This window comes from Glycine max, chromosome 12, assembly GCF_000004515.6.
Source record: "Glycine max cultivar Williams 82 chromosome 12, Glycine_max_v4.0, whole genome shotgun sequence".
In the NCBI taxonomy this organism is placed as follows: Eukaryota; Viridiplantae; Streptophyta; class Magnoliopsida; order Fabales; family Fabaceae; genus Glycine; species Glycine max.
The window spans coordinates 21,674,784-21,685,009 of NC_038248.2; positions in this window are offsets into that span (position 1 = coordinate 21,674,784).

The following is a 10,226-nucleotide window of genomic DNA, read 5'->3' on the forward strand; positions in this document are numbered from 1 at the left end:
GGGTTGTATCAAGCTTGGGTAGAGCTTGAGTTGTAGAGCCAAAAGCGACAATGACTAATACTTGTAACTTGTTATAATTAGTTGAACTTAGTAGTTTACCAAGAATCGAACATAGTTTCAGTGATAAAGATGAACAAGTATAAACTCTATGTGTCCAAGTTATTTTCTTGCTCTCGTTTCTTTTCGACTGAGCTAGGGTTTAAATTTGATTTTATTTTGAAAACATATTTTGATTTACAAAATCTGAGTTTGTCGTCTGGATCTATATTACGAAAATTTGTTATGTACTTTGCCTAGTTATACATCAAATGATAACTTTATTTCTCACAAAAAAGTTTTAAAATTTCTAAAATCACAATTCAACTTCTCTTATGATATTTGCTTGTACACTCATGCCATGGTTAAGAAAATCTATATTAAAAAGAGAACATTTTTTGTGTTTTTATAGCTGAGTCTAATATTAAAAAGAGATTTTTTTTTGTGCTTTTAAGGTAGAGTCTAATATTTTTATTATGTATAAGTTAACCGTGTTATTTGATAAGAAATGACATTTTCTCAATTATACTATTAATACTTCTTAAATTCTAATGATCTAACATATTTATTGTTCTTTTTTTTAGTTAAATGCTTCTTAAACTTTATTTCTTTCTTTTTCTTCACCACATTATATTATATTTATCGTTTATTTATCTTCCTATCTTTTTCTGCCCTAACAAAATATATACAATTAAAAATGTGAAAAATATTTTTCTAAAATTTATTTAGAATTACATTTTTCTTTAACAATTAAGCATTGATAATTATATTTATTTATTTGTATAAAAAATAAATTCATATTTAAATACCTAAGAGGATAATTTAAGAATTTAATAAGATATTTATCTTACAGTAAAATAAATATTATTTACATAAAAATATTAATAAATTTTCATTTTTATTACAAATAAATTATATATATATATATATATATATATATATATATATATTCATACATAACATTGTTTTTAAAAAAAAATAACACAATATTTCTTAAATAATTGTTATAAATTTTCATTACAATACAATATTTTAAGTTTTACTATCTTTAATCCATTATTATGAATTTAACAAATATTTGAATAATAATTATTTCTTTAAACTTTGAATGTTTATTTAATAATATATTTTAATCTTGTATGTCAACTTTTTACAAATTTATACATGATAATACATCAAACAAAAATTTTGTATAAAGTATGCATAATGAGATAATTTTTTAAATTTTAAATATTTAATTGTGAAGATTTCTACAAATGGACCTCTTCCAACTACCTCTCACAGCATCTAGTGACCAGAGGGGCTTTCTATACCTGGTCCAATGGGAGACAGAATTCTTCCCACATCCAAATGCTATTGGATAAGGCCATTTGTGATGACCAATGGATCAATTTTGGGGATGCCTTAGCTTGCTGCACAATATCAAGATGCTTCTCCGGTCATTTTTTGTTGCTTTTGACCCTCCAGAAAGGTCCCCCTCCTTTCCCATCCTCCTTCAAATTCTATAATATGTGGCTCAAGCACCCTGACAGCAACAACATTGTTAAACAAATCTAGTAAAAACTTCTTTTGGTTGCCCCATGTTTGTCGTTTCTGAAAAGCTCAAGGCCCTAAAAATAGTGTTGCTTTCCTGGAATAAGTTAGTTTTTGGAGATGTTAATCAAAGAGTGGACTCTGCTTAGAAAATGCTTGATTCTAAACATAATCAAATTTTGACTATGGGTCTCTTTGAAGCACTTAAAGAGGAGGAGGCCAAAGCCTTATCGGATTTTCAACAAGCCCTTATGTACTAGCACGAGTTTTGGAAGCAGAAATCTAGACTGGACTGGTTTACTGATGGTGATCAAAGCATGAACTTCTTTTACAAAGTAACAAAAATTAGACAAGCATCTAAGCATATGAACACTTTGCAAAGCAGCAATGGGCTTCTTCATAAGCAGGAGTACATTGAAAGTCATGTCATTGATTACTTCCAAGCGTTGTATGCCTCTCCCAATGTATGTTCAAGACAACATCCCTCTCTTGGTTTCATCTCAGGATAATGATTGTCTTACTAAACCTTCTTCATTGGATGAAGTTAGACAAATTGTGTTCTCCATGAATGGGAAAGGTGCTCCAGGGTCGGACGGTTTTGGTGGCTCCTTCTATCAGCACTTTTGGGACATCATCCAATATGATATTTTCAACTTTGTCTCCCAGTTTTTCTTATAGTCTTGGCTTTCCCCTACTTTTAACTCCAACTTAGTGGTGTTGAACCCTAAATTTTCGGAGGCCGCTGCCATTAGTGACTATCCTCCAATAGTGCTAGCAAACTTCCATTTCAAAATCATTGCAGACAGGTTAGCCGATCTTGCCTTGTGTCTCATATCTTAGGAACTATGCACCTTTGTAAAAGGGAGAAGTATCTTTGATAGTATAGGAATCTATTTTGAGTCAGTCAACATGCTTGATCGTAAAATTTGTGGGGGTAACATTGCTCTGAAGCTAGACATCACAAAAGCCTGTTATACGATAGATTGGGCTTTTCTCATTCATATTCTTATAGCTTTTAGCTTCAATGACAAATTTTGCCACTGGATTAAACTCATTCTTCAATTGGTGAAGTTATCTTTCCTCATAAATGACAGACATGTGGGATTCTTCTCATGCTCCCAGGGTGTCAGGCGTAAGGAGATCCATTCTCTCGGCTACTTTTCTAACTGGCGGAAGACATTCTTACCTTAGCCTTCTCTCGCTTGGTCTCCTCGGGTCACCTATATTCCATAACTAGTCCTTTAGGATGCATCTTCCATCCCACTCCCTTTTTGTTAATGATATGGTGTATTGTAGAGCCACTTCTTCTAATACGAAGCACTACAACAAGTTTTCAAGGAGTACAAGGAAGCCTCTAGGCAATGCCTTTATCTATCCAAATGTAGATTCTTTGCTAGCCTTCAAGCTACTAAAGTTAGGCGAGTCAAAGTTCTGCTAGGTTTTGGCCAAGGCATTCTTCTCTTTAATTACGTGGGAGTTCCCATCTTTAAGGGCACTCCTAAGAGGTCTCTCCTGCTTCCCATTGTCGATAAAATTAAAGCTAAGTTGTGCTCCTGGAAAGGTAAACTTCTATCTGTGATGGGGAGGGTTCAAACGATGGGTTGGATCAAGGGCAATTCTGATGGGGCGACACAGGGAAGCCTTGGTTTTGCACTCGTGAGTGTTATTTTTCGGGATGATAAGGGTGCTGCTATTAGTTGTTTGACCTCCTTCATTGGGGTTGCTGTTGTGTTTGAGGCCCAACTGTTAGCAACTATTCTTGCTATTGAAACGACAAAAAGTAAGAATTGGCATTCTTTTTGGCTTGAATGTCTTTGCTGGTGATTTAGGCTATTTCTGACCATTCCATAGTCCCCTGAAAGCTTTCAACTAGGTGGACCAACTGCATGCACATAATCTCTAACATCAGCTTTTAAAGCTACTCGCATTTATAAGGAAGACAATCATTGTGTAGACCGCATGCATTGCCAATTTTGCTGTGGATAATACTCGATCTTTTTGGTGGGACTTAATTCCCTCTTTTTGTTTGGAGCCATATGGCCTCAACATTAGAGATTTACCTGAGTATAGATTCTCTTCCTGACATGGGTTCTGGCCTAGTTTCCCCATGGTCTTCTTGTAGCTCTCCTTTTGTTTGTTCATCAATAAATTTGGGTTGGTCTTGGCATAGGATTTAGCTGGTGTAAAGTTGGGATGTTACTTTTGCTTTTGATGCATCTCCCTCCCTTTTCTAGAAAAAAACTAAGGTTGAATTATTTTAATGGATATCTTTTTTAACAAAATGACTAAAAGATGTGAAAGTTTTAACATTAAAAATTAATTAAACTATATATCATAAATATTATATTTACTTAACTACCAATGTTTGAAAGTAATTATTCATTATTTGAAATGTGTGGGTATAATTCAAATTAAACATCATGTGTGGGTATATCATAAAATTTAATCAAGTGAAATTATTAGAAAAGTTAATATTTACTACTCATATGATTTTAAACATCACCATTAATTGAATATGTGAAAAGAGAAAGAATTATATTAGACATTTAAATAAAAGTCAATGCATATTATTTTTTATCTTATGTATTTGTTGAATAAGTTAAAGGGCATTAAATATATATTTTAAAATACTTTTAATTGCTTAAAATACAAATGTTAAATATTTTATTTATTTATGAAAATATATTTTTGTTTAATTAACCTATACCCTTAATGTATAAGATAAAAAATTGTTAATAAACTTTGTCAAGTATAAATTACTTGAATTTCACTTATGGCTAGAATTTAAAAATCATTTTGTGGATTTAAAAAAATAAATTTTTATTAATTATTATGTAATTATTAATTTTTTAATATATCATTATTTTTTATATTAATACTTTTTCCCACTAAAGTTTTTAAAAACACAATTTAACTTGTTTTATATCTTTTTTATTTTTAATTAATTTTAGGGTAAAATATGTTTGAGGTCCATGTAAAACTTAAAAAATATTTAATTTCGTTCTCATAAAAAACTTTGTATTAATTTCTTCCTCGTTAAATTTTTGGTATTAATTTGGTAAAACATATTTTTATTGGTTCTCACATTAGACGATAACCTAATGTGGCTAATAAACTTAAATTGATTACAAATTAATTAAATAATTTGTGGTGGTTAAAATCCCTTAAAATGAATCAAATAATTTTGGATGACTAAACATCCCTAAAATTACAATTTTTCATCATTTTTTGATTTTTTACACTTTTTAACGAGATTAGGAGAAAAAAAATAAAATAACAGTCGATGATATCTTTTGAAGGTATTTGAGAAAGAAAAACTAAAAGAAATATATTTTATTTTTTGCATGAAACAAATTAGTAAATTTTTTTTATCAAAACAAAATTAATATTTTTTAAATTTTATAAGAATCCAAACATATTTATTCTTATTTTTATCTTACAACAAGGAAGAGCAATATCTAACAGTGAGGCCCACACAAAATATTCCTTCCCACCACTGATGCGATTCGTTGTATGGCAGTTGGCAAGAGAAGAGTTTCCCCCTCTATTTTTGCCCATGTTTGCCCTCTTTTATTTGCCAACATTCCACGAGACTCATTGCATGTTTAGATTTGAATTTGAAAAAAAGTAATTCAAGTATTTCTTCTAAAACTAAATTCAATGAGTGTTGTCAGATGTATTTTTGAAAATAATCAAAGAGAATAATATCACAAAACTGAATATGAAGTACTTAAACGGAAAACTAAACATAGCCTTATTTATTCTGAAGAAATTATTAATCTTATATTTAATGTTTTTTAATAAATGAAAAAACGTACTTCCATATCATGTAAAAATTCGAGGACCACATGTGAAAATTCGAGGACCACATGGTCCCCCTTTTTTTTTCCGATGAATTCTGTCGTGGACCATCTTATCATGTAGTCCACTAGTGCACCATCGTAATTACTGGCTACTGAAGGTAAAAGCGCTCACAAATTGACCTAACAGGGTCACTTTTACAAACAATTTATCAAATAAGGTCTCTTTCTAAACTATTTACGAACGTGGTCTATTTTTATATGCATCCCGCCATTTGTATTGACGATAAAGCTAAGCCGTCACCCGCATTAGCGACATACCGGTTCCCAAACAATTATTTTTGTAAAACTAAGCAATTAAGGTTAAATTAAATGAAAGATAGTTGTGGTCAATTGCTTAATTTAGTAAATAAGAATCAAAGATAGAATAGTTGATGTGAAAACAATTCTATTAAGCATCCTAGGGTTTCATTAAAATTAGGAAACGGGTAGAAGCGCATGGCTACATCACAATCCCGGAGTAGGGAGACTAGCCGCTCATGACCATGGAAAAATTAGAAATCCCAATAAAATTATTGTGATCATACAAAATTACCGCACACATACAAAATTATTGTGGTTGTTCAAAATTACCATGGTTGTTGTCTTTTCATTAGCTTCAAAAATTTGTGATATTTAGCTCTTTTTCACATGAAACCTCCCAAGCACCTAACTTTCACAAACTTACAACAAACTGAGTTTTTTCAAATAAAATATATCAAAATGCATGAATGTGACATAAATATTCACATCAAAATACATTCAAATCCTAGAGTTATCATCAGATTAATTTTCTATGTGAGCAATGGAGTGTCCAAAGTTAATCATTATTTGATAGGACTTATCACCAATGTTTGATTATTGTGTTGAGAGTATCCCTTGCAGTTAGTCTTTTCAATCCAAAGATTAGGGATTAATGGTGTGCTAGGTATCTTGTTTAAGTATTTAAATTTACTTTAAAAATTAATTATGCATTGTATATTTATTGTTCTCTCTTTGGTTGTTGTTACTACTCCTAATTTCACTACTCAAATTTTGGAATTCAAAAACTATATGATACAAACTTTCAAGTTTGAAAGGAGTCAGTTGAGATTGATCATTATGACTCTAGATCAACCCATGTCATTCTTAGAATAAGAAAAAGGAAGAGAGTTGATGATATATATTGCATAAAGTTGTTCTTAATTAGAGAAGAAGCAGAAGAGCAAGATAAGAATTTTACTTGCTACTTTTGTAAGAAGGTAGGACATATGAAGTAAAAGCGTCCTAAGTACATTGTTTGATGTACGAAGAAGGGTAAACTTCTCATTTTTGTTTGTTCTAAAGTTAATTTAGTTTTCATACCCAATGACATTTGATGGGTAGATTATGGTGCTATTACTCACATAAGTATGTTTTTGTAAGGTTGGCTGTGGAGTCATTTGCCAAGTGATGCTAAAAGAATTGTCTATATTGGGCAATGAAAATAAAGTTAGAGTTTAAATTATAGGAACTTTTAGGTTGCTTTTAAAGACTTATTATTTGGATTTGGTTGAGACATATGTTGCACTGTCTGTTAAACAAAATTTAATTTCTACTTCTATTTTGGAAAAATCCGATTATAATTGTTCATTTAGAAATAATAAACTTATTCTCTCTAATGATTCAAATTTTCTTGGTTAAAGGTATTTAATTGATATTGAGTGATCCTATTGCAAATAAATTTATGTGGTATGAAACATAAATTAAAGGAGAATTCCACCATTTTATGGCATAAAGAGTTTAGGCCATATCTCTATCCAGAGAATTTAGAAGTTTATGCCAGAGGAAATTATTGTACCCTTAAATTTGTCAAACTTTTAAGTTTGTATTAGCGTATTAAGGGAAAACAAACAAACAAAAAGAACTTAGGTGCCAAAAGAGCTAATGAGGTGTTAGAAATAATTCATACATATATTTGTGGTCCCTTCCTAATGGATTCATGGAATAAACAAAGATATTTTATTTTTTTCATAGATGATCAATATTTATTTAATTTATGAGAAGTCTCGATCTCTAGACATTTTCAGGTCTTCCAAAGCTGAAGTTGAACTTCAACTAGGAAAGAAAATTAAGACTATCAAATCCGACTATGGTAGTAAACATTATGGTAGATATGATGGATAAGGTGAGCAATGTCTAGAGTCCTATGCGTTTTTCCTCAATGAGTGTGGAACTGTTATGCAATATACAATGCTAGACAAACCTAGCATGCACAAAGTTTCATAACGATGAATATGGAACTCCGGAGGATATGGTAAAAATTATTATTCTTCTTTACCAGAGTTACTTTGGGGAAAGACATTATTGCAATTTATATCCTTTACAAGATACCAAGTAGTCACTAATGATCCCTTACAATTGTGGACTGGAAAAAAAACCTAGCATTAAGCACATGTAGATTTGGGGATGTCTAGCTGAAGCAAAGCCTTATAGGCTGCATAAAGGTAAGCTAGACTTAAAAACAATTAGTTACTACTTTGTTGGTTAAGTTGAATGCTCTCATAGGTATAAGTTTTACAATCTCACTATAAAATCCTTCTTTGAGATAGGAATGAAAGACTCCTTGAGGAAGTTGAGTTTGGAGGGGAAGGAAACGTAACGAGTGTTGTCGTTAAAAAATAACTTATTATTGAAATTGGATAAGTCTTTGTACTTAGCATTATTCAAGAAAAATGTTTAGTAATTAATAACGATGTTACTCCTAATATTATTCATGGACAAGACAACACTGGGACTCTTCCCCAAGCACCACCTATAGTTCAAACTCAACAGTCTCAAGTAGTACCATTTAGAAGATCATGTAGAGAGATGAGAAATGTAATTTTGGATTATTATGTTGTATTTCTTCAAGAACATAAGTATCACATTGGTTTGACTAAGGAAGATCTAATCAACTTTAGTCAAGTCGTGTAGTGTTCTAACTCTTAAAAGTGGATTGATGCCATGAATGATGTGATTAAATCGATGGTTAACCATGACATTTGGAATATCGTCATATTGCTTGAAGGTGTGAAACCCATAGGTTGTAAAGGATATCTTTAACAAAAAAGGATTCAAAGGGTAATCTTGGGATATATAAAGCTCATCTTGTTGCTAAAGGCTTTACTCAAAATGAAGGCATGATCATAAAGAGACTTTCTCTTAGGTTTCTTAGAAAGAGTCTCTTAGAACTTTAACGACATTGATAACTCATTTTGATTTTGAGTTACATTAGATGGATGTCAAGATTGTATTTATAAATGGAAATATTGATGAAACAATTTATATGGCACAACAAAAAAACTTTGTTAAGGTAATTCAAAGTCTATGGTATGCAACCTAAAGAAATCCATTTATGGTCTTAAATAGGCTTCATGTTAATAATATTAAAATCAAGTTATCACCTCTTATGGTTTTGAGGTGAATTTGTTTGATGATTGCGTATACTAAAGTTTAGTGGGAGTAAGTTTGTACTTTTGGTATTATATGTTGATGGCATCTTACTAGTCAAAATATAGTCTTATTGTCACAAAAGAATTATCAATGCAGTTTTGGATATATTCAACATAAAAGATAGTAAACCACAAGATACACTTGTTGCTAAAGGAGACAAATTAGTCTCAAACAGTGTTCCATTAGTAATTTTAAAAGAAATAATGCAAAGGATTCCTTATACGTTAGCTATAGGGAGTCTAATGTATGCTTAAGTTTGTTTTCGTCCTAACACAGCTTTTTAGTGGGAGTCATTGGGAGATATGTGAGTAATCATTGTATGCGACACTAGAAATTAGTAAAATGCGTAATGCACTATTTGAAAAGAACAAAACACCACATGCTTACATATCAGAAGTCTAAAAGTTTAGAGATCATAAGGTATTTTGACTTCGATTTTGCGAGATGCCTACATAGTAGAGACTCCACATTAGGATACATTTTTAACCATGATGGTGGAGTTAATATCTTACTTAGAGGCATTGAAGCATATGATATAACGGCTAAACTTTATCATTGGCTTGCCTGTTGTTACAAATATTAAGAGACCATTAAGTATTTGTTGTCAGAATAACTCAATAGTGTTATACTCCAACAACAATAGGAGTTCGACTAGGTAAAAGGTTATTGACACATAGAATCTGGTTGTTGAAGAAAGAATTTAGAAAATAAAGATTTATAGAACATATATAGGAAAAGACAATATGCTAGCTAACTCACTAACTAATTGTTGACACTTAAAGCATGAGCATATATGTTGCTTGTATGGTGTTGTTTCAGTTGTTGCCTTAGTTTAGTGGGAGTCTTTAGGTTTTATGTTTGGATGAAAATTTCATGTATTTGATTTTCTGCATACATAAAGACTACTATTTATAAGTTTATTATGAAACTTGTTTATTTACATGCAATATATAAATTGTGTTTAAGGACTTAAGTTGGACTAATTAGAAATAGGCATGATTGACATTACATTGCATGTAATTTCCATTATGCTCATCCATATTAATCTATGTCATTGAGTGTATTGATACATGAGATGAACCAAATTGTTAAGGTGAAAGTCTAAAGATAAATAGCATAAGGAATTGTGATATAATTATTGCCATATGTAGCCCAAGTGGGAGATTGTTGGAATTTTCTATTCCAATAATTAATGTGGGTTAATATTATAAGACATTTATATTAGCTATTTATCATTAGTGAGCTTTATTTATGTAGTCAAATTAAGTGAGTTTGTTAGACTATTAAATTAGGTGATATGAGCTTAAATGAATAGATGTCAGTGTTGACTCATTAAGGGATAATAGGAATCCTATTAGATTAACA